We start from the raw sequence: 27014 nt of genomic DNA, 5'->3' as shown, positions 1-27014 counted from the left end.
AGTCAACTGTGCAGTGCAATCAGTGACATCCGCAGCAGAGCCCGACGACAAAGGTGGTTCATCTCTGCCACATCATAGAGAGAGGAAAACGCATAGGTCATGTGTAAGAGCAGTGATCGACGAGGGAAAATGCCAGATATAGAGTAATAGGCAATTGAGAGAGAGCAAGAGCAGGCAGACGGTGAGGCACGGTGGGAGATGGATGAGTGAACCTGCACTGAGAGAGGGGAGTTACTGCATTATCTTGACCCTCATTCCCACCTAAAGATGGAGTGAGTTTGGTTCCAGAAACAGCTAAAGAGAAATATGAAACTGGGAGAACACTCAACAAACATGGACAATGAAGTGGGCCACACGTTTGTCCACCTATCATTCAATTCCGGTTCCTTCCCACAAGCCTTTCTATACATTTTGCTGTCATATTTTTAATTTTTATAGATATCCTCGCTTCTTGATACACCTGTCACATAGAGTCAGGAGGCTGACAGGTGGAAGTTCAGACCGGATATCAAACCGTTGTCATGGGGGTATCTTTTCCTTATGCATACTCTCGTTCTGCCAAGTTAATCATCCTGCCGATTCCCTAGTCTCCTTAACTTCTCCATACTTCTCTCTCACAAACTGTTTTATTATATCCATCCACATTCTTCTTGACCTACCATTTTCTTTGAGAATTTTGGATTTCCTTTTGCAAAATAAAATCTGCCGATTGCCAGAGTAAAGTAGTTACCTGTATGTGCATGTGTATATGTGCGCATTTGTGTGAGCGCACTAAAATTGATGTGTGTCTGTTAGGTTGAGAGCCTGAGCGCCATTTGGTCCTGCTGTGTATGTGTGTGTGTGTGTGTGTGTGTGTGTGGTGTGAAGAAGAAGAGCGTGAGCGCCTTCAACAGCTTTTTTTTTTTTTTTTTTTTTACGTGACCGACTCTGGGCATAGGCTTCACAGCCTGCTTTCAAGGCCCAGTAGTCCTCCTCTACGTGTACCGCACACAGCTTAAAGCAAACCACCACAAAATCCAGTATTGGTCTGCAAAATACCTCCCTCTCCTACCCTATTAATTGGCTCTGAGACAAGGTTTGGTTATGGGAGGCAAAGCATGGCTGTGGGACACGGAGTGTGGGTGTGTCTGGAAAAGTGTCAGTATATAAAGCAAGGTGTGGGTGTGGGAGGCAAGGTGTGGATGTGGTAGGCAAGGCGTGGATATGAGAGGCAGGGTGTGTGTGTGCAATGCAGGGTGGGGTGTGTGAGCAGGGTGTGAATTTGGGTGTCGGACGTAGATGTAGGATGTGAAACAGGGTGTGTGATGGGCTATTTGGAACCAGAGTAGGGTGTGAGGATAGTGTGTTAGGTACAGTGTGTAAGGTGAAGTCTCGGTGTAGAACGAGGCCTGTAGGTATGTGAAGCAGGGTGCGACTTTGGTTGTGCTGGGATTTAGATGTAGGAAACGAGGCATGGTGTGTGATGGGTTATTCTGGAACCAGAGGAGGATGTGGAAGATGGTGTGTATTTTAGGTATGGTGTGTAAGGCAGAGTGTGGGAGAGGAAGGTGGTGTGTGGGAAAGTATGTGAGATAAAGTGTGTGAGACAAAGTTTGAGAGTGTGAGGTAAAATGTAGGAGATGGCTGTGGAATTGTGTAAAGCAGATGTTCCAGTGAGGAAGGTAGGGTGTATGAGGTACATAGTGCAAAACAGATTGCGTGTGTGTGTGTGTGTGTGTGTGTGTGTGTGTGTGTGTGTGTGTGTGTGTGTGTGTGAGAGAGAGAGAGGGGGGGACCCTCATCTCCTTTAATGTAGTAACAACTTTTCCTATTTCATTCCGTTAATCTCCACTCAGATTTATTCAGCTTAAGATTTAGAACCTCTACTAGCATAGTGCTTAATGAACAAAAACATCAGGAGAAAACAAAAATTGAATACAAGATCCGTCCCTGAGCTCTGAAGGATGTAAAATGACCCTCCTGATGGCGTGCTGCGTGTGACAGCCCATTATATCTTTAATTAGTTCTACTCAATCATTTTCAACCTCACTTATCCTGCCACGAACGAAACTTGAGGAGCTTCGTGATGAGATATTTTTTTAGTGATTATATGGGCGGGAGGGCCTCTTGGGCTCCTTCAAGACAAGAAAATAGCCCTAAACTTTAATAATATTGTGTGAGAACACTGGAGACCGAGAAAGGTGACTAATGGTGCAAAGGTGAGGAAAATACTGTATAACATGGAGCGTTTTTATCTTTAGGAACTGGAAGTAGGAGTGAACATTGTCAGACACGTGCATTCTAAGAAAGTTATTGACTTGCTATGAATATAGTAGTAGCAATTAATGAGGAAAAACCTAGGTATATAGGCAATGTTAGGTCATTTATCGGTTTTATATCACATTACTGTACAACGCATAATTATATCATCGTTCTTAAACGGCCAATGAAGAATGGTCTTTACCCTGTCGCCACCATCATTACGGATTGTAAAAAATAGTCAACACGAAGTCATAAGTGTGGTTTTTAATTTCCATTTCCATTTTAATTTTCCATTTCCATACTAAGCGATACCACTTTTGCTACGAACAACAAAAAAAAATGAAATTCATGAGACGTCATCGCTACGACAGGTTTCCACCAAGCTCAGTGTAATCGCTTTTGGAGGCAGCAAGAATATAATAAAAATCCTCAGCGTCCTAAAGTGTTTGTGACAAGGACCAACTGCACTCCCGGGGACAACCTTTGTAGAGCTTTCTTTTCCAAATGTCCCTGAAAGAATAATCAAATCTTCTCAAGAAAGCAAAAAATATATATATATATATATATATATATATATATATATATATATATATATATATATATATATATATATATATATATATATATATCATTGGGTTAAAGGGGCTCATCTTTTTATCTCAAAGAGATAATTTCTATTATTTTTTACTGCTAACAGACGGCTTTTTAAAGCTTAAGAAAGATTCATAGCTCGATGAGCTAGAGACAGCCTTCATCAAACCCTTTATTACCAGAGGTTCTTCCTAACTACAATATATTGTCTGAAAGAAGTGACACTAAACCAATATAATACGTCACCAGATAGCCTGAGTTAACCACAGCACTGGAGTACACAGGAAGCGCCACAGGTCTGACAACATCCATACCGGTACATAGCTTGAACCCCAGGGTTAGGTATTCATAAATTCCTAGGAGCATTACTACTGTATACAATATAATTTATGTACATTTGCCATTACCCATAAAGCTTTCAAACATATCAGAGTTAGAGTGAGTACTGTCGTCACAAAGTAAACACGACAAATAAGATAATATATGGTCATTGCTATCTGTTATGGGGGCTTGTTTATCGTGTCCTTTGAGTTGGTCAGGATCCTTTACAAAAATCTGTACTTCTCTATGACAGGTTGTAACATAGACTTATTTAGAGAACTGCAGCAGCACAGACGGACCTGTTACCTAGCCATTTATGTTAAACAAACGGGGATAGGGAGCCGTTGGTGCACAGGTTTACAATATTCAACCCTCAACTGGAAAAACCTGAGTTCCAGTTACGAGCCGGTCAAACCCTTCAATACTTTTCTGTCCTAAAGTAAATCATCTCACCCGTAGAGAAAATATAATAAGAATGTTTTTTGTGCCCTAAGATTCGTTATTGTGGATATGTCTTTTTTCCTTTTTTTTTTTTTTTTTTTTGTAACGCCCTTTGATATGATGCCGATTTTCCTTTAAATTCTGGATACTTTCGGACACGTTAACATTTTAAGAAGGGCAATTCCTTAGTTGACGAAATTACAAACATCCTCTAACAACCCGACCTTCCCTTCTCTCTCTCTCTCTCTCTCTCTCTCTCTCTCTGGCTACTTTCCAACCGATTTTACTCTGTCTGCAGAAGGACCATCTCATAACTTACAATCAGTTTACACCCCTATCAACCCGACACAATCTTCCACAGGAGTACCCATTAATGTTTAATAATATCCAGCTCAACCCTGCATCATCCTTTTTGAACATGCTTGGGATTTCATCTTACTCGGGACTTATCTTGGAAAGATCATAATTGTATCTCTTGTAAAATCTGCTTCCAAAAGATTAGGTGTGCTAAGCCGACTCCGTACCTTCGGCTCCCTGCACAGATGTTGACTTTATACACGGGTTTTATTCGCCCCTGTGTAGAGTACAACTCTCTGGCGTGGGGAGGCTCCCCACATACAGCTCTTCTCAATAGGGTGGAGTCAAAGGCTTTTCGTCTCGTCAGCTCTCCTTCTCTTACTGATTCCCTTCAACCTCTGTCTCTTCGTTGCACTGTTGCATCTTTATCTCTTGTCTATCGCTACTTCAATGGTCGCTGCTTCTCTGAATTGTCTGCTTGCATTCCTCCACCACTACGACGGGCGCGTTGTACCCGTCTAGCAACAAACTCTCATCCCTTTTTTGTCCAACTCTCTAATGCAAGAGTTAATCGTTACTCCCAGTCCTTCGTTTATGCAACATGTTAACTCTGGAACTGTTTCCCTCTCTTTGTATTTCCTACTTCCTATGATCTCCAGTCTTTCCAAAGCAGTGTGTCCAGGCATCTCGAAATGAACGGATCTTGAATTTGGCTCTCTTTTGTATTATTTTTGTTTTGTTTTCTTGGAAGGAACGGTTTGCGTGCCCCTGGCCTTTGGTTCCTTCTTTCTTGCATTAAAAAAAAAGTTCATTCTTCCTTATCTTCTCTCTCTCTTTTTTCCATAATATTTTTATAATCTATTTTGAACTTATTTTGGAGTAAAGTTTTCCATAAAGATAAAACTCGCCCATTGGTTTAACGAGTTCATGATAGACGGCCATAAGGAAGTGTGTGTGTGTGTGTGTGTGTGTGTGTGTGTGTGTGTGTGTGTGTGTGTGTGTGTGTGTGTGTGTGTGTGAGACGAAATTTTTGCTTGGCACTTTGATGATTGTGCTCTTTGTTTTCAATTTTCTTTTTTCTCTCATCATTTAAAACAGTGGGCTTAGGCTCTTTATGATGATGATGAGGATGATGGTGACGATGGTAGTGGCGACTCCAAGACTGTTTTCCTTTTTCTCGTTTCACAGTAGTAAAAATAGAACTACAGTTGTTGGTGACTGTTTCTGATAAAAATTATGATGGTGATGATACTGATAATGATGACGATGACACAGAAAATGAAAACCTTAATCTTTACATGCATTACTACATTCCAACATTACTGGCAAACTCATTATATATATATATATATATATATATATATATATATATATATATATATATATATATATATATATACTCGTACTTCTCAACACACCATCCTATCGCAAAGTAGATTTACTTCCCCCACTAATATTCCCCCACTAATATTCCCCCACTGATAACTATTTTGTAGTACACACTTGGTGGCAGCAACGTAAAAATATATTCCTGGCTTGATCGTATCATTTCTTAATCAAATACACAGAGCAAAATAAGGTTAGGAACATTCATATTGTTTCTTACGCTGGATATCCAGTAATGATTCTGCCAAAACAAAACCACTTAACCCTTTAATTGTGAGGCCGTGTTTTGTATTCCATTCTTCCTACTTCCATATACTGTAATAATATTCATCTCCGGAATGATGCTCAGCAGTGACTCGGGTAATGATGGCTACATCTAATCCATCGAGTTCGAAAAGTCTGTCCAAAGCTGAATAAAAACGTCCAATAGTTGACTTTTTGGCCTCAGACTCACTGAAACGTGAACCCGGTGGAGTGAAGATTGATACTGGCCTTCTGCATCCCTTCTTTCTCTTTTGGGGGTAGATGGAAGGAGCTGAGGGACGTCTGTATAACTGGGCAACGGAGCCACACAATTATATAGATGTCACAACATGAAGACGCCCTCTTCAGCAGCTAGGTTACCGGACCGAAGGGCGTAAAGCAACCTCATGTTGATTACAAGTATAAGAAGGCTATTGGAATGTTCTTTATATTTTTCATCCACTTGCAACGCGCAGATGAGAACTGTAATATGGTAGGGAATTTCTTTGACCACGAATGTGACTTGTTTATTTGTTACATTTCAGACTGTGTTATTCAGTTTATGAAAGGCATTTGAGAATGAATGGGTTGCAAAATCAATTTCAATCTTGTAAGGAAAGCTGAAGGTAAGGGGTGAAGCAGGGGAGCTAGATGAGAAGAAAGAGGTAAAGACATGAAGACAGAGGGGGAGAGATAAGAAGAGAGGGATGTAAAGAGAGTAGAGGAGGGACGTGACGGGCAGAAGAGAGAGATAAAAAAGGGAAGAGAGATTAGAATGAGAAGGGTGTTGGGAGGGAAGCTGATATGTCATAAATGTCGGAGAACTGAAGGAGCATGTGGAATCACAGATTGAGAGAGAGAGAGAGAGAGAGAGAGAGAGAGAGAGAGAGAGAGAGAGAGAGCTAATATGTTGAAAAGATAGAAAACATTTAAAGAGCCAACATACACAAAAACAGGCAGACAGATAGACAACGCAGAAAAAGGGACAATACATAGACAACAAGACAGACAAGCAGAGAACAAATACACCGACACAGACAACATAAACAGACAGAAACATATACCGTACATACAGACAACAGATAAAATAATTTACAGATAAAAGAATAGAAATAGAAAAGAGATAAATGATGAACAAACATAAAAATAGCATTTAAACAGAGACAGACAGACAGGCAAAAAGACAGCACACAGACAAAAAGGCACAAATAAAGAGGCAATAGATAATCAGACAAACATACAGAACATGGACACAAAAACATTGAGGAGAAACAATTACTTCAGACCCATATACAACAGTTCAAACAGACATACGGAGGTGAAAAAACCCAATCTTCAACCAACAGTAACAGAGAAAAGGAAACGAGTTACATTTAAATGGGAGAAAACTACCGATAATCCAACTACACCCCTAAATTTCATTTTTTTATGTATGTTTTTTTGTTTTCAGCTGCAGCACTTTTCAAAAACGGAAATGTAAATGGACTGTACGGGGAAGCAATGATATTATTTTTCAGTGGCCGTGCAAACCACGTTTTATATACTCAGTGGCCTTAAAAAATCACTTTTATATATTCGATGACGGTATGTATAATTTTTTATTATACTGAATGGCTACATATACCACGTTCCGGGATGCAGATGAGCGTACACAGCATTGCATGCCTTTACTGCAGCCGGACTCCCAGTATCTAAGTTCGATTATCCGGCAGTGTTGATTGTGCTGGTGTGGATAAGCAAACGACGGGGAATTATAACGGTGGTGGCTTCATTATGGTAATGGGTGGTGGCGGTAGTGGTATCGGATATATATATATATATATATATATATATATATATATATATATATATATATATATATATATATATATATATCCCATCCATCCATCATCCAATCCTACGTTGCCCCATGAGGAAACAGTAGAAGCTCTGGGGCTAGGGCAGTTGGTCCTGAAACATTTAAGATGAAGTGACCAACCTCACTCATCCCTGGAGGGAGCATTACGTGAGCAATAAAGCCCAATCACCCCTTGGATATAAACCTTCACCGGCTCAATCCGATTGGAGCAACAATAATTACCTACTAAACCACCAGGCTCCATAATTTGGTTATATGGTTGCACCACCCAGCATAGTAAATGGTTTCCTGGTGTACAGGAAACCATTTGGCTTGTCACTCAGTGTAGAGTCACCCACGGGCCAGAAGGAAGAGAAAAAGAATGAAAGACAGAAGAGAGGTAGTGTAAAGTCACCCACATGAGCAGAAAGACGAGGAAAATATGAAGGAAAGAAAGACTGAAGAAGATGGAAGGAAAGAAGAATGGAGGAGAGGACAGGGGCAGACACCCAAGAGTAGCACTACATTGAGTGAGTGGATGGTGAGCGCACCCCACCTACCACAATATATATATATATATATATATATATATATATATATATATATATATATATATATATATATATATATATATATATATATATCCTACCACAATATATATATATATATATATATATATATATATATATATATATATTGTGGTAGGTGGGGGCGCTCACCATCCACTCACTCAATGTAGTGCTGATAATATATATATATATATATATATATATATATATATATATATATATATATATATATATATATATATAAATATATACATATATATATATATATATATATATATATATATATATATATATATATATATATATATATATATATATATATATATATATGAAAACATGCATGCACGCACGCACACATACATGCACATATTACTTGTCCCAGTCCAGTCTGTATGTCTCTCTCTCTCTTTCTTTTTCTCTCTCTCTCTCTCTCTCTCTCTCTCTCACCTCTCTAAACACACACACACACACACACATACACTCAAGCTAGTCTCTCATCGTCACTCCTGTTACGTTTCCATTCGTTATTACAAAGAAAGGCGCAGTATATATGTCCACAACACTAGATGTTTAAGTACTCAAGTCACAAGAAAAAGCTATGTGACATTGACGTGAGAGAGAGAGAGAGAGAGAGAGAGAGAGGGGGGTTAAGGTGTGGCTAGTGTGACGTAGAGCAGTAAGAAGCGTAACTGAGATGTTAATGAGGTGTAACTGTATGGCAAGTGTGAAATAACTTCAGCAAAATGCGCCTTGTGAGGGCGTGACGAGCAAGCGAGCGCCGTTTTTATCACACAATGTTCCCTCTGACAATAAAATTATAGGTGGAATCTCCATAATATTTAACTGCGAGAGCTGATGCCAAAAAGCACGAGTGTTACAACGGAAAATCTTTAATTTTTGATTTCGTAATTGAGGCTTTCATCGATTAAAGCCGATCATTCCCTTTGGAAAACTCGAGATTCCAAGGGGTTCCTACGCCTTTATGGGTGAGTTTTTAGTTGGTAACAAAACTTTACTGGAGGAATGTATCACATGCAGAAAGAACTGCAGCTCTACGATCATATAGGAGTAATACTGTTAACTTCGCATAGCGTAGTGACCTGTCGAGTCGGGCCAAGGAACCATGTCGGGCCGGGCCGCTCATTTCCAAACTAACTAAGAGTAAACATTGCTCGCTCGCCCGTAATTACGACACAGTAATGAGGAGTGTGTGGCTATGATGTCCACTAGTGAGGAATAGCAGTGTAAGATGTGGTAGTTTGTTATGAAACTCTGCTGTCTGGCAGTATGTGATATGGCAGTGCTAAGGACGACAATGTACAGTAAGGTGTGGGAAGTATGAAGCTCGCTTTGTGAGGGGTATGGGTGTGTATGATGTGACAGTGTGACAAAACTTACTGTAGTGCGGCAGTATGAGATGCTGTTGTTGCTCAACCCCAGTCTGCCTGGCTCCAGCAGACCACAGGTAAGCAACTGCCAATTTCGCTATGGGATCGTTACATAAGTTTTCTACGCTGTTGATGTTGTGTCTTCCCCTTAGTGTGGCATGTGTGTTGTGCAGTGCTCCATAACGTGGGTTATGTTGTGTAGGCCTATTCTGCATGAGGGACACGTGTCATCCGTGATTCCACCTAACGCAAATCTTAACTGGAGTGAAACCTACCCGTGGTGGCACTGTGCACCGAGGGCGAGGATAAACAATCTGTGACTTCGGCCTTCCCCGACCTGCCCTCAGTCCCGCGGGGAGGACCTGTGTCGAAAGCCTGGCAAGGGGTGCCATCTCTCCCCACGTCCGGGCTGCTGCTCGCCAAGCCATATCTTTCTCTTTTTTTTTTTATTTTTTTTTTTTTTTAATGAGATGTACAGTAACAGTGTACGCAGTGTACATGACGTGCGACATGACGTTGTATGATACAACGTGATGTGACTGTGCGTGTGAGATACGTTACAGCGTGATGTGGGAGTGGGTGTGTTATGGTACTGTGTGATGATAGAGAGTGTGTGAAGTATGGTAGTGTTTGATGTGGCGTGGCAGTGTGGGCGAGGTATGATAAGTTATGTGATTAATTAAGGTATGATACTGTGTTATGTGACAGTGTGTGAAATATGGTATTGCGTGATGTTACTGTGTGATGTATGACTCTGTGTGATGTGACTGTGTGTGAGATATGACACTGTGTGATGTGACTGTGTGTGGTATGGCTGTGTGTGATGTGACTGTGTGTGAGGTATGGTACTGTGTGATGTGACAGAGTGTTTGGTATGATACTGTCCGATGTGATTGTGTGTGTGAGGTATGGTACTGTGTGTTGTGACAGTGTGTGAGGTATGTTAATGAGTGATATGACTGTGAGGTATGTTAATGAGTGATATGACCGTGTGAGGTATGATACTGTGTGGTGTAAGAGTGTGTGAGGTATGATACTGATGGATGTGACAGTGAGTGAGACATAGTACTGTTTGGTGCGACAGTGTGTAAGGTATGTTGCTGTGTAATGTGAAAGTGTGTGAGGTATGGTACTGTTTGATGCGACAGTGTGTGAGGTATAATACTGTGATATGACAATGTGTGAGGTATGGTACCTTGTGATGTGACAGTGTGTGAGGTATGGTACCTTGTGATGTGACAGTGTGTGAGGGAAGCCTATGGTGCTGTTTGATATAATGGTATGTAAGGTATGGCACTGTGTGATGTGACAGTGTGTGAGGTATGATACTGTGTGATACGACAGTGGGTGCTGCATGATACAGTTTGATGTGACAGTATGAAATGCATTCGAGATATGATGGTGTCTATTTTCTACTAGATGATGACTTTTGTAATGTCCCGCCCAGCAAATTGTGTAAGACCCGCTGTAATACTTACCCAGGTAATGTGTATAACAAGATGGATGCTGCATGTGAGAGAGGGAAGCGAGAGAGAAGACACCGGACAATAAAGATAAGAGATACGAAGCGGAGCAGGAGATAAGAGACAGGAAAGGAGGAGAAGGGAAATATGAGATAGAGAAATGAATGAGCTTATATAGTAAGGGAGGTGATAAGTACTAGTATGTGGTTTAGAAGATGTGGTTCAGCTTTGACTACACAGAAAAATGCAGATTCTAAAGAAGCTGCATAAAACTCTTAGATCAAGATTTTTTTTTTCTAAATGCCTGGATACATTACACTTAAAAGACAGAAGCAATATAGAAAAGGATATTAAAGATAATAATATGCACATTAGAAATGGAAGGTTCAGCGAACAGCGACGCAACGCCTGACGTTCGATAGTGACCCGTGACCTTGACTTTTGATCAATCTCCGTCGAAATCGAATCCCTTCTCCCTATGTGTGCATCAGGTTTGATTGAAATCGGATCAGGATATCATGTAGTAACGCAGTGCTCTTAACTGTGATCGATCTGCACCAAAGCGTAATAATCCCTTTCTCCTGTCCCCGAACACATTATATTGTAAACTGCCAATTGTTTTCCCAGTGAGGTCAACATTCATGACATATATACATAGAGTACATACATACATGCATACACAAACATAGATACGTAGCTACATAAAAAAAAAAAATACTCGATCACACGCTAATGTCAAAGAAGGATGTATTATGGTGTTTCTTAATCGTACAAGAGCAGAGTGGTATGAGGTCAGTCTGGAATGGTTACGAGTTCCGTATGGCCGAGCGTCACACACACCATCCCTCTCGCTTTGATCTTTTTGTTATCTCGCCTTCTTGATGATGCTGTGCTCAGGAGATCTGTGACTGTATTTATAATCTCTACTAACTTAAGTATAAGACTGCTTGTATATGCTTGTCTTCATTCATACCGCTACCAAACACTAATGACCCAAATTATAGTGAGTATTATAATAACAAAATACGATGAACAAAGTGATGTGATAATAGTTCACTGTTATCACCACTTATCGTGCACATACAGTAGTTTAGAGTACTTTATAAATATGACCTGAACAATGGGTTTTGCATCCAATATGTGCTGGAAATATTGTCTTCGTATGCTATAAGAAAAAAAGCAATGTTTCGGGGGTGTACATTAACTATAAAAGAAGTTTTGGCCATGAACTTTAGTTCTTGAGCCGTGTTCTGTGTGACGTAGTTTTGTCCCACCTTTTTCTCTGTGATTTGTGTTGCATATTACGCCCTCATATTCCTATGAATGTTATTTACATCGTTTCAGTATCAATATAGTTTTCAAAATTGATATACATGATGATACGCAGGTGTGCTGTGCAGAATAAATCGCAAAGTATGAGGTATTACGCATTATCCAATGACACTTTCATTACAACAACAGAATCATATATTAGAACTCATTGTAGCCTTCGTAAAGCCTCTTCCTCACCGATTTATTTTGCATGTTACGCCTCTTTTTATCCTTCAGTAAGCTACTGGGCCAGACTATCAATATCGTGATTATGAATATGAAAGAGAACCTCAAAGTGTAACAAGGAATTATAATTCGTTAAGAAACACGTGCTACGAAATTCGTGTTTCTCATAATCTGTAAGAATTGACGATGACAAAACTTAAAGAACAATTTACCAAATAAAGTACTCAGCTGTACTGTACTTTAATAGTTTTTTTAATATATATATATATATATATATATATATATATATATATATATATATATATATATATATATATATCAAAGGCAGATTTCCGGTTTCCGTATCCTGACCACCTCATTTGCAGTAAAGGGATGATGATGATGATGATGATGATGATGATAATCTGCGCACACATGTATGGCTTACAGAGGGAAGATAAAGGAATGGGAGGAGAGGGCTGGGGGAAAGAGAGATTGTGGTGAGAGATGTGGGGAGAGACTGGGGAATATGAAGTAGTCGTGAGGGATGTGGGGGGTGGGGAAGATGACGCGGTGATGAGGGATGTGGGGGCAGGGGGAAGATGACGCGGTGACGAGGGATGTGGTGAGGGTAGGGAGGAAATGTTGTGGTGGTCTATGATGTGGGGAGTTTATGAGGAAGTTGATGTGGTGATGGATGAGGGGAGGATAGGGAGAAGATGATGTGGTTGTGGTGAGGGATACGAGGAGATTAGGAGGAAGGTGATGTGGCGGTGAGGAATACAGGAAGTTAAGGGGAAAGAAAAGATGGTGGTGAGGGATGGCGGGAGATGGTAGGGGAAAGAAGAGGTGGGTACTTGGGGAGGTGACAGAGTGTGGGGCGGTGGCAATGTGAATGATGATGGGAGCGTAAAAAAGGGGAGTAGTGAAGGGAGGAAATGTTGTAGAAGAAGATAAAAAAAATAGGAGATACGACAGCAGTGTAAGGGAAGTAGAAGAATTATCCTCTTCATCATGACCTGAATAAATTGTCTGGCGGTAGTTAGACTGATAAATATAACACTATCATATTAAGAGTTGTCGCCTCTCAGCTGAACATAATCGCCTGGCTGTAACAAGAACAAACATTAAAAGACGACCTTGTGCTGAGAGATGTTTCATACGGGGCCCATAAGGCTGGATATGCTACAGGTAAATATCCCACTTTTGTACTTTCTTTTTCCTACCTTCTAGTTTCCGTTTCAGGTGGTAGCAGCAGTATTAGTAGTAGCTGTTGCAGTAGTAGTAGTAGTAGTAGTAGCAGCAACACCACCACCAGAGCACCAGCACCATTATTATAACCACTAGTAGTAGTAGTAGTAGTAGTAGTAGTAGTAGTAGTAGTAAAAGGAGGAGGAGGAGGAGGATAAAATCAGTTATCTCCCCATTCCGCAATAGACGAGTTGTCGGTTCTGGGTAAACATGGCCAGTGCACTCTGCCATGTACAAAGAAACTTACGGTATATGAATCTTTTAATTTAATTTATCATTTGCACTGAACAAGACGTGATAACTTTAATTCTTTGCGGCTGGAGGAAAGGAGCCGCCATGTTGGCGATGACGTCAGCTTTGTTTCGCCAAGGTTTCTGTGTAATCATATGTCTAGACTAAACACACACACACCAAACAAAATATATCGGTCCCAAAACCCCCCTCCCCAGCCCACACCCGTATCATTAACACGCTCGTGCACAGGATATTTGCTGAAAAATATACAGTACTCTCTTTGCGTTTTTTCTGTTACTTTTCATTCTCTGTGTACTCGAGATCTCCCGACCTTATCATAGAGCAGCTAAAATATTCTCCTCCCCATTCATTTTCCATACGCACATGTGTTTTCATCTTTTTCATTCTTCATATTTTCCACATCCACAGACTAAACTTAAGCTTGCTAATAAAAACCCCTAAACGTTCCTCACATTAACCCTCTTTATGGTTGCCATTTGTCAACACGCACAATAGTATTTCACATACCGACACAGTATGGTTGGAAGACCAAGAGGAGGCATTGAGTACAAGGTGTTGAGTGTAAGCAGGGTCGGGTGTGTGAGTAATGGTGTCGTGGCGTTGCTGTTAATTATCGTCACAGCACCGCCTTGACACCTGCCACGACCACACTGCCACCCATGACACCACCCCCTCCATAACTAATGATTTCACTAAAGGATATGCCCTGAATGAAGGTAACCGCGTGTAAGGATTACTAAGGAAGATGACTGCATGGTGACTTATAGAAAGGGCCATGCCTTTATAACTGATGAATAATGAGAACATTCCTGGTTCATTGGGTTACCTTTCGTCCTGGATAACTTGGGAATACAATTGCTTGTTTGAGGAAATCAGAAAATAACTCTCAGTAAAGGTAACTAGGAGATCAATGATGAGAGCAAGTATGGTTCACAAAGAAGGGTAGTTATTACATGGGTGAAAACAAGTGAACATTGTTATGACAAGGATGCTAACAGTTCAAATGCATGAAGTACGCCCACAGTGTGAAAAGAATTATACATACGATAGGAAAAGTTTATAGACGAGCTGCAACAGCATCGGCCCAACTTAGAAGTGAAGTCGATCTACATAGAACCAACACTGTTGTATCTCCCCACTTAACACCTTCAATAATGTAGGTATAATTCATCCATGCAAAAAGACGTATCAAAAGTACATATAATGTAATTTCAAGAAATCTTATATTTCTGTGAACAAATGAAGCTGCCAAGATGCCACCGCTTCTGTCGTTCATAAGTTCCTGTCTCATTAATTCGGAAGGGATGGCAGACTACATCCGTATAAAATCCAAGTAAAACTTTTCGTGGTAACGTAACATTTGCAGAAACTGTGTTAGACTCTCAGTGTCTGCTTTTTCAGTCAACTAATATACATGCAGACGGCTGTTTGAAACCTTATGTAGGGATGCATCTGAATTTTGAAGAAGTTCACTTACACCGTCATCCATACAAGTATCGCTATTAGTGTAGACTCCAGGCACAGGGAGGCAGAAGGGCATGTGAATGCGTCACGACGTAAAGACAAGTTAACCCTTAGGCCGCGGAAGTTGGTGGGTAAGGAGAGATGATTTTGATTCACTGTAACCTATAAACGTGGCCACACTGGCAGCAGCAGGGGAAGGGCCAGAACGCGAGCCTTAGGGCCAGGACACACTTGCCCCCGAACATGTGATCGACAAGACGAAACGAAGCATCGGGTTAGAGCTGCTTCAGTATTCGTGTCTGAACGTTGGACCCACCCCTGAGCCTCGTTTCCTCTTGACGATCACATGTTCGGGGGCAAATGTGTCCAGGCCCTTAGCAAGATCAATGTGAGAAGAGCTGAAAACTATCTTTTCCTATTTCAAACCGTGTAGACAATAGTAGTAGTAGCTGTTGTTCCCTAGGCAGTCTGGCCGAACAGCCCCGAGTCCCTAAGGAAGGCCATGGCCGAGACCGGACTTTCCCACAGAGCTCTCAGGTAGTGTATGTTGTGTTGTTGGCGTAGGTGATTGTGTGCAATACAGTCTTCCATAATGTACTTAATAGTATGGGGTGCTGTGTTGCATTTTGGACATGCATTAGCGACGGAGTCGTCCAGCCTCTTCTGGTAACTTAAGAAGGCTGGATGATCTCCACATCTCAGCCTGGCCAGGTGGACCCTGTCCTCACGGGGGAGATAGAATTCGGAGGGGTGGATATCAGGAGGCCATGCATGCAGCTGTGTGTTGTCTTTAAGTGACTGAATGGAGCGGCGAGTGATTTGAGTATGGATATGCTTCTGGAAGCTGGTCTGAGACGGGCGAGGGGGGAGAGAGGACAGTATCTGTGTATGATATCGTGTGCTGGGTGTTGTTTTGATGTTCCTTGGTGTGTGTGTGTGGGTGTGTTGCCATGTAGTGTAATGGATGTTGTTGATTTGTGGAGGCTGCAGCGAGAATTTGGGTGCCTCTCATGTCTAGGTGATCCTTGTCTGTGAGGACTTTGGTTTCTTGATGTAGGTGGTCTGTGGCTGTAGTAGCTGTGCAGCCTGCAATTATTTCTAGGGCCTTGTTCTGTATGGTCTGTAGAGTGTTGTAGTGTGTTTTAGTGAGGTTAGAAGCCCAAGCAAGGCTTGCATAATTCATCACTGAACGTATATATTGTTTGTATACTGTGGTGGTGGTTTCTTTGTTGTCTCCAAATGTTGTGTGAGCAAGTGACCTCAGGCGTGTGGGCAATAGCATAAATTGGATACAGTGCAGTTCATAGCCACCTTAGCTGAGGTCACACTGGATGCAGGTGGGCGTTGGTGATCGGGGGCTAGGGCGGCCTGATATGGTATATGAATATGAGCTATTTTCAGTTTTCTACCAAGGCAGTGTAATAAATGCTTTGTCACTGTGTTGGGTGTGGAATGCATCCCAGACGGGTGTGAATGAAACATCGACCATGAGCTGCACAGTATTCATCTTATGCAACTAGCCACATGCTTTGTTGCAAGAGAAGTTAATTGTCAACTTTTCTCGTGTCGACATGCTTAAGATCCCATTGTTGTCCAACCCCCCAACTCCCCCCCCTCTGCCAGCATGGCCAAGTACTGTTTATGGGTTACAGTGATGCAAAGCCTCCCACCCTCTCTGTCTGCACTTGTCCACCACCAATGTGTCCGTGACTTTAGGCTCTGATGTATCCTGCTGTGCATTGCATTTCAGCTAACGTTAGACTATTTGATTAGACTTAAGAGAGGTTTAGGGCATCATAAATATTCAAAAGCACTGTTATTAACTTTTGGCACATTATGATGAACTTTGTTAATTATACTCCGGCTTCCGACGGACGATTTCTTTCATCACCCAGAAACACACATCTGTCAGAAAGTTAACAGGATTGCTGCAGTAGGTTGGCTGACCCAAGTACAGGAAGCTCTTTTCAAGGATATGAATCACTACAAGAAAGGTTCTGTCGTACTTTTAATGCCTTCAAGTCGGAAAAAAGAAGAAGAAAAAAAAAAAAGGATAACATCGTAAAGAAACACGCTGCAATGTAGAAAAAAACTGACATGGAAATTTTCATACGACAGGACAAAAGGGGACGATAAAATAATTATCATCATTTTCATTATTGTTGTCATCATCCTGACCCCTCATTCGAACCTAAAGATGGAATGAGATAATATCCAGAAACAAGGAAAGAGTGAACGATAATGTGGGTGAAACAACAACATACCTAGTTAATGGACCACACAGTCATTCACACATCATTAAAGAGAGAGAGAGAGAGAGAGAGAGAGAGAGAGAGAGAGAGAGAGAGAGAGAGAGAGAGAGAAACAAAATGAAGTATTGTTATTGGTCAAAATGTCTCTCAGGCGCAAGTATTGTTATAAATATATGACAGCGATATGCATCCATGGATGAGAAAAAAAAGGAGTATTTTGATGATGATGATGATGATGATGGTTGTGACTGTGGTTATGTTTACACATAGATGCGTATATTGGTAACGGGAAATGGTGTGCTACTATGCAGAGGTTTGGAGTACAAATGTGGGTACAGTTGTGGGTACAGCAGTTAAGTGCACAATATGTTATGGAAATAATGTGACAGCTTTACTCACCGCACTGTGTGTATCTATTTATTTATCTGTCTATCTACCAGACAATAAACTAACCAGCCAATAAATCAATCAACCTTTTGGTTTGTCTATGTATTGCCTGATGCCTTGACTAAAAGTATCTCCGGTCATTTATCTCCCTCCTCACTAACTTCCCCTCTTGTCACGACATAGTACTGCATCTTTTCTTCTTCCACCATAATGCTAATTTTCTTCCAGCTGAAATCAAACAGTTTTCCTATAACTGTAATAAAAGTAAGAGAAATTCTGTTATTTTTATAACAGAGATCAGATTTTTAAAACTAGCAGAAGGTTAACTAATTTCCCTAAAATCATTCTATCAAGCAAATAATTAAAAGCTCCACTTTCTGTGGAGTTCATATTGATATTGTAAATATCATTTTTTTTGGGGGGGCGGGGGGGGGGGGGGAATCTAGAAGGCTGGCCTTCCAAGACCACTCGAGAGAGAGACTTGAAATTTTCAGGAATGACTGGGCTGTGACATTGCCATATTGCAGAGCTTCTGCCTCCCACAATTCTTTTATTCCCCCAACTGCATCTCTTTGGAGCTCGCTTCCCCAGAGTGGTTTTCCCCCAAACTTCAACCTATACGGCTGTTCAAGTCCAACTGTTACAGATTTTTTATATGAATAGAAGACACCTGTAATCTGATGTATGGATTTATTTTTTTTAATCATTTGCTTTTCCTTTCTCTGATCGGTTATTTAAAAAATAAAGTCTTGGTTGCAGGCTTCTTTGGGCACAAAAAAAAAAAAAAAAAAAAAAAATCCTAGCACTGGCTCCACAGTAGCGCCCTCTATGTTATTTTTTCAATTTTTGTTCTCCTGTGCAGCAATAACTACTGAATCGATTGCCTTGCAAATCTTCCAGTATGTAGTCGTCAACATATACTAGTGCACTTGGGTACTGATATTGAGTTCCAGTAAATACGTTCTGAGATACTGAGGGTAATCAGAATGGCTGCTTCGTGCCTGAAAGTGTTAAATCGGAAAGTATTTGACCGATTTTGACCAAAGTCGGTGGAAATGTTGTGAGTCATGAGTGAACATGATGTGCATAGTATGAATGACGACCTTGATCTCAAGGTCACAAGTCAAAATCTAAAATAAGTTGAGTCATACCAAAAATACCTTAATATTTGCTCTACAGTGATGACAATTATTTTCATCTCTAATGTGGAGTTCTTTTAATATTGCTTCAGCAATTTCGGAATTCTAGTTTTTATTAATATTTTTACCTGAAATCTGATATACTTTACATAGTTGCTCCACGAATTATACAAGTATTTTTAGTGTGAGAAATAAGACTCATCTTCTGACTGATCTTTGAAAAGTCACGCTAATTTTCTAAATAACTATCCTGTTCTTGGGAACGAGCTTTAGTCGTCTTTTCTTAAATACTAGTTTGACTGTCTTTCATAAAGTTTGTCTATATTATTTAGAAGTAGTCATTTGAACTCTCACTCCCTGGTCCCCATTAAAGATATCATCAGTACAGTCCATTATCATATTTTACTTTTTGTTGCAGATGTGGGTAAGTGGAGACAAGTTTTCATCTACGCATCGTCTTAATGTTATTTACCTTATATCATCTGTACTGACGCTTTGTTCCATCATACAGTTGCATACCCTACAACATTTATCCAGCTTTTTGGTTCTTTGTTCCTTATTTCATATTATTCTCCGCTGCAAATGTAGGCAAGTATTAAGAGACTTTTATGTACACAAAGTCTTAATCTGAGTAAATAATTTTTGATAACCCATTGTTCCCTCATACTATAAGTTGCTGTATTTACTTCTTATTTCGCTTACTTACTGTTCACGTCAAAATAATTCATTGTGTAATATTTACTTAAGACCTTCAATCCGACAAGGTACTTTTCGTCTTATTTTTGCTACTGTCAGATGATGTCATTCAGCGTTGGAAAAACTATTTTGACCTGGGGGGGTCAGATATTGCCATTTTTAGTCATTAATACGAGAGATCCTTCCGAAGTTGAATCAAATCGGCTGGAAATAGCAAGATAAACCCGTAAAAAAGAAGTCGTCATAGTGACAGGATTACTTTGAACGTGGGACGAAAAATTTCGTTTCATTTTATGCTAGTTACTTCTCATCCTTAACTGTGACACACGTGAGTCCATCGAGTAATCAGAAAAACAATAATATGGTCCCAAACAGACATCAATATACTCCACCTGGACACTAATAATATCCATCTCTATCGTGATTTTGCTAAGGATATCACCACATAAACAACGGGGTTACTACTAAAGGTGTTTTTAGGACATATAACCCTATGCCGTGGTTTGAAATGTAAGAGCCTTACAGAACTGGAAGTATTGTTGAAAACATAACAACTCAAGTGCTGTTTTCATTTCTGTCACAGGTTTGACTATGGCGGCCTGCAGAGACGTGCTTAGGTCTGAGTACATCTCAGGAACACCTGAGACTGTCAGACCCAGGCATATAAATATGCTGTATTTGCACAAATGTTTCATTAAGTGAATTCCTGAATATCTTACAATCTATAAAGTCTTATCAACTGCAAAAATATGCAAATTGGTTTTGATTCACTTAATGCTACATATTTTTAAACAATGGGAAAAATACTGAGAAAAAGTACTTTTTTTTTTTTTTTTTTTTTTTTTGGCAGTAACCGTTTAGGAAAACAAAAAACACTATGAGCTTAGCACTTGTGTCACAGCTTGAGGAAATGAAGGTCCTTCATGATGAGAGGAGTGGATCCCAAACAGCATAGAAAACAGCCTGCAAACGAGAACAAGTGCACCTTACTCCTCAGGTACACGTGGGTCTCACAGACCCAAAATGCAACTTATGAGTGATATAAAGCAAAAACTGGGAGAGAGCCGAAAGTAGCCTAACATCTCTACACCTTGCCTGTGCACAAAAAGTTAGAAAGCTATTGAGAAGGATAGGGATTCCAGGCATCTAGAGTTCCTGAACTAGAGCACGGACATGTCGTCTGGGTCTGTCAGACCCAGGGTGTTCCTGGTGAGTTAAGGAACTCTGGCGTCACAAAGACACGTCTCCGAGCAGGCACAAAAATAGTGCTCTGTACCTGTACTGAGGAAAAGGGATGTGTTAGGCCGGGCTTCACAACCAACTGGAGATAAAGATAAAAACAGTATTAACCTGAAGGTTTTCATCCATGTTTCCAATTCCGTAAAGGGTTTGTATCCCAAAACCATGCCACAGATGAAGAGTGAAAAAAAAATTTATGAATTTTGAAAGCGACTTCTGCTAATTATTTCCCTTTAGGTTCTGTAAGTCGCATGAAGACCCTTACTCTTATATTCTAAGGGTCCACTTGTTGCCGCAGTTTATGGTAGCTCGTATAAGCCACAGTGCCCATTTGTTTATCCTAACCTCTGTCCTTGAAAGTATGCTGAGCGGTTATATGGGAGTGATGCAGCCGACGACACACTCACGCTTATGCGACAGACGCAGTGTATGTTGTCTGGAAGCATATAAACGTTCGATGAGACAATGGGCTCTTTTAGGAGTGCTGGTTAACACATATAACCCGGAACTGGAAAAACCCGAGTTCAGTACCCAGGCCAGGCAGATTAGTGGATAAAGTTCGACTGTTGCATGTCATATTCCTGGTGAATGTTATGACTTGGCAAAATTGACTGTCTGCACTGATAACCTTCGAGCAGTTAATAAGCATTCATCTCAAGTCATCTTCTCCATCGCTGGTTATCGTTACATGTCAGGGATGAGTTCCAGAATATTAAGTACAACCTTTTCCATTCATCTGGTGATGAAATTTACAAGATGTTGCCAATCAGCTTTACAGATGGTAGTCGAAGTATTGTAAACCGTTTTACTGTTTCATCGATTTATTACCGAATAAATTAATAGATGAATAAAAAACTAAATAAACAAGTGAATGAATAAACAAGTAAATAAGCAGATAATAAACGATGTTGAGAAGTATAGGTAGGCAGAGAGATAAATATATAAGTAGATAAAAAGCGTCAAAAAGGCAGCATATCACTAGGACTCTCTGTAAATCTTTTAACTTTGCAACGACAATTTATGCAGGTATTTACGACTGGAGATAGTCTTCCTCATGCAAATCTAACGTTTGCAACCCGAAGTGGTCTTTTCTTTTCTATTCTTGCAACCTCCTGATGCTATAACTCAGCGTAGGAGACAGTGTCTAAACTGGATGAGTTAGATACAGCATTTATAAATCCGTTGAAGCCGAGGACATCTGATATTTATCCTTATCACCACATATAATACTATTCAAGCTTGGAAAGACTTCTAGTTTTAAAAGAATTAATAAAAGCTGTATCTAACTTCTTCAGTTTGTTTCTTCTAAGCTGAATATGGCCTTCATGGCAGAGCAAGAATGAAATGAAAACACGTCTTCGTAGGGAAAGGATTTCTTTCAATCCAAGGACGTCATATTCTTTTGTTATTTCCCTAACATTTTATTCAGTTTTTGATAGGCTTGTCGAACTGCAGGATGTTCTTTTAGTATGAAAAAAATATATATATCGTCTGGTAGCAGCAGAATAAGCCATAAAGAAACATCCACGGACTGAAAGGTTTAGCAACACATCACACCCCGATTCCATCACTTTTTTTCTTATCTCTCACTTCACTCCATTTCTCCAGCCTCTAGTCATCATCATCATCATTATCATCACTCTCTTTTCCACTTACACCTCAGTGTATCCTATCATTCAAACACTCACATTTGCATAAGCTTACATTCTTGCATCCCCAGTACCCACTTCTTTGTCTCTATTAACGTTCTCTCTCTCTCTCTCTCTCTCTCTCTCTCTCTCTCTCACACACACACACACACACACACACACACATTACACCCCATCTCTCCAAGTTCGTCAATGCCACCAAATTAAAATTAATCCACTGCGGGAATGCCATAAATCCCGGCTTTATAATGGTCGTAAATTGTAAACCAGGTCCAGGTGGTGGCTTGATAAATCCATACAGGTGTCACTACGCCATTCATGCGTACCTAATTAGGAACCGAATCTTAAAAAAAAAAAAAAAAAAAAGTGATATAAAGGTTTCTAGACGGAATCTCTCTCAAAACATACTGGGAAAGTAGGAAATATTACTGTTGAATCCGAGTATGCATTTTTCCATATTTTTCTTTTCTTTCTTTCTTTTTTTTCTGCTTCTAGATTTTTTAATTAGGTTAACAGCATTCCCTGATACCAGATGGACGAATGAACTCTACGTCTAACACCTGTAGGTCGAAGTCTATCGTAACCTAAAAAAATAAATAAATAAATAAGTATTATGGAATCTGTGTGTGTGTGTGTGTGTGTGTGTGTGTGTGTTCAATAAAATAAAATATGTATTCAGTGGTAACTGTATAAAACGCGATAATTTTTTTTCCAGTACTTCGCCTAGCACATCCCTCAAAGTTCCCACCGTTTTATCTTTTTCTTACTTATTTGACTCAACAGTCCATCTTTTAAAACTCCATGCAGTGTCAAATTTCACATCCTGCCACCTCACCTCTCGCCTCACCCTAGTCACACAACATCATATATTTCATCTTATATTTTACTGTCATGACATCCCAAAAACCTCTCACTCACACCCACCCCACTCTTTATTTCACTACCTACACCTTACTTCACACTTAGACTACTCTTCCCACCTGATGGAATATTTTCATCTCCCTGATACACCACCACCCTACCTATACTGTACACCTTCCAACACCATACGTACTTCTGCATCACGCTACGTTTATGCCACACCTCTCACCCACTCATCTCACCACACATCACCACAGCCGCACCCCTTCCCACACACTGTCATGCCTCTCACTCATACTTTTCACCTCACAACCTAACCTCCCACCTGTAACTCTTCATCTACAGCAACACTCATATCTTATCCACACCTCACACCTTCAGACCAGACCTCTCACCCAGAGCTTTCCACACACACCCACACCTCACCCACATCTTTCACGTCACAACCAAGCATCCTATAATCGCCCCACCTACAGCTACTCAACACCACCCAAGCACGACCATCTATAACCCTGTTTATCCGAGGAATTAATTTCATTTTGCCTGCGTCCGTGTAACACCTTCCAGTCACAACCTTCCAACCACACCTCCATCTCATCCCTACCCGCACCCACAATCATCCACACCACTCTCACCACCTCCCAAACACGACCACGTATCACCTTGTTCATGCGTGGTATTAACTTCCAACTGCCTGTATAACACGTCCAGCTCTGTTTTATCGCTTCTGTCCCTCACTTCCTCCTGCTATCTGTTTACTACCACCACTTACAGACAACTCTTGATGTCCTCAGTATTCCTCTGCGCTTTGCATCTTTAGGACATAATTTTCGTTAGCATTTTTCTTTGTAGTGTGTGGTGCTGTGTGGTGTGGCAGTGTAGTGCGTGACATGACATGGGCCCATATTCTAAACATCATAGGAGATTTCGCGACACATCCTTCTTAGCTGTTGTTTTGTCTATTTACACTTTACAGTAAGTCTCTTTTGTAATCTGTATTTGTTGTGATACAGACACAGCTTGCGTCAACAGCATATACGAGGATACTGTGCAGAAAAAATAGCATTTGAGAGGTGCTTCGAAATCCTCAAAGCGGTTGAGAATACGATCAGTGATATGGCATGGCATTGTGCACTGTGGTAGTGTATTGTGTGGTAGTGTGAGGTTTGCTGTGTCTGGTGTGATAGTTCATAGTATGACAGTGTGTGGTATGGCAGTGTGTAGTGTGACAGTGTGTATGATGAGGTAGTTTTTTCTGCTACACAGTTACTTATTTTTATAACATTCTGTGTATGTTTATTTTTATCAGCCACAGTATTTCGCCACAATACGAGTAAGAAGGACATTCACAGACACTCTTCTCACTGATGCACAATGATGCCTTCCCCCTCCCCCAGTTCTTTGTTTACACGCAGGCTTCAAGGTTCTGGCAGTATATTTTAATCCAGAATACTTGTCCTATAGTTTAAAAGCCATCTAGATTCCACATTATCTATGTCTCCCATAAAGAAGTCCATCCAGTTGAATACAAACAGAGACAGCGTTGCTACACTACTCGAATTTTGAAGCCTGACTGTTGGCTGGAAAGTGCAGGAGACTGTAAAGTGGGCAACATAAGTTCTACTGCTTCTGATTTTCTCTCCATGAACTCTGATAATGTCTCGTTAATCCTAAGCAAGCGACACCAAAGACAAATGACCCATGGCTAGATAAAGTCATCAATATCACTTGTTGCGGATTCCTGAAGCTTATTGCCAAAGTCAATGGAGAAAAAACATTAGAGGCGACAGGAGTTTTGTTGTCGGCTGTTCATCTGCCTCATGAGATGAACATCACTAAAGAGCGTTACTTGACAGTGATACATTACTAGTGGCATAAAGGACACTGAGTGATGTCCTGTAGGAATAATCAGTGCATCTTATGACTGGATTATATATCAGTGTTTTCTGTCTCCCCCGAATCGTGTTCAAGTCATTTTTGCAGCCGCTTGACGATTGTATTTAGCCACAGGAAAACTTACTGGTAATTCCGTCACTCCGAGGACACTTTTTTTTTTTCTGTTTGCTTCTTCCGTCTTGAGGCTTTTATATTTATTGTAGAGAGGACCCCTTACTAGGTTGTGGTTACTGAAGACCGTATCCAACCCCCTCAGTTAAAATCTCTCTCTCTTCTGCTAAACAAAATCGTCTTCATACAACAAGAATACATTGAAAACACGTAATCGGACTGAAGGAGTTAAGGTAACATACTGGGGTAATGATGATCATGTCAAAAGGTAGCATGACCGGACAGTTTATACCGTAATTAACACTATCAATCCAGTGATGTAATTAGTAGCTCATTCGTAGTATCCCTGACCCTTCAGTCCAATTATGTACTTAGTAACATATCTGTGGTATCCCTTGACGATGCTATCAGTCTTTATATATGCTTTCTTGACCATGAGGGGATATAACAGCCTTCATGAACCCTTTCGCTACTGGAAATCCATCCAGAGTTGTATAGAATCGTTTGGCAGAAGCCCAGTTGGAATAAAAAGGTCTTACTCTCCTGAATAGATTAAAGAGTCGAGTGACGAATATTGCATCACTTTTCCTGCTGTTGAGTAAATATTCATCCACAGTTGACAAATGCTGCCCGCAAAAAAGAAAAAAAAAACTCACTCTGTGTAACCCATTGGCTCCCAGATTTCCTGTGCAAGAGATTTTGCTGGAAGGGTGCTAAACGTACTGCCCTCCGCCTGTCGGCTCATAGTCGCGAAGCTCATAGATCCTTACCTCGGGGTTCCCTTCTTTATTAGATTTTGAAAATGCCCAGTTCCGATCTATATTGAGGACACTGGGCACTAATGGGTTAAGGGGTTTTAATGTGAATGATGAACCTCTTTTAATTCCTGGTGTCCGCGCACATGCGAGTCAGTGTGTGTGTGTGTGTGTGTGTGTGTGTGTGTGTGTGTGTGTGTGTGTGTGTGTGTATGTGTGTGTGTGTTATGCAAGGAGGAAGGAACCAAAGACTAGAAGCCAGCATATTATTCCTTATAAGAAAATAATAAGGAGCCAAATTCAAGATCTTTCATTTTGAGATGCCTGGACACACTGCATTTAAAAGACTGGAGGTCATAGGCTATAGGAAATGCAGGCAGATGAAGGCAATTTTAGAGCTGACCTGCTGCATACGTGATGGATTGAGAGAAACGGTTAACTCTTTCATTAGAAAGTTGGACAGAAAATTCGTGAGAGATTGCTCCTAGACAGGTGCTAAGCGCCCTCCGCAGTGGTGGGGGGATACAAGCAGACAGTTCAAAGGAGTAGTGACCACTGACATAGCGATGGAAAGGAAGAGACAGAGGTTCAAGGGAACTAGTAAGAGGAGGAGAGTTAGTCAGACGAAAAGCTTTGACTCCACCTTGTTGAGAAGAACTGTATCTAGGGAGCCTCCCCTTACATGAGAGCTGTACTGTACAAAGGAGCGAATAAAAAGTCAATAACTATGCACATGATGTATGGAAGACGTGGTGTACTCGCTCGCGGGCGAAAATGGGTACAATCGTGTGCATTACGCCAGCAGG

Source organism: Coenobita brevimanus, chromosome 13 (genome assembly GCF_032717465.1).
Source record: "Coenobita brevimanus isolate Jiangsu-jjx chromosome 13, ASM3271746v2, whole genome shotgun sequence".
In the NCBI taxonomy this organism is placed as follows: domain Eukaryota; kingdom Metazoa; phylum Arthropoda; class Malacostraca; order Decapoda; family Coenobitidae; genus Coenobita; species Coenobita brevimanus.
Note: the sequence above shows the minus strand (reverse complement) of the source record.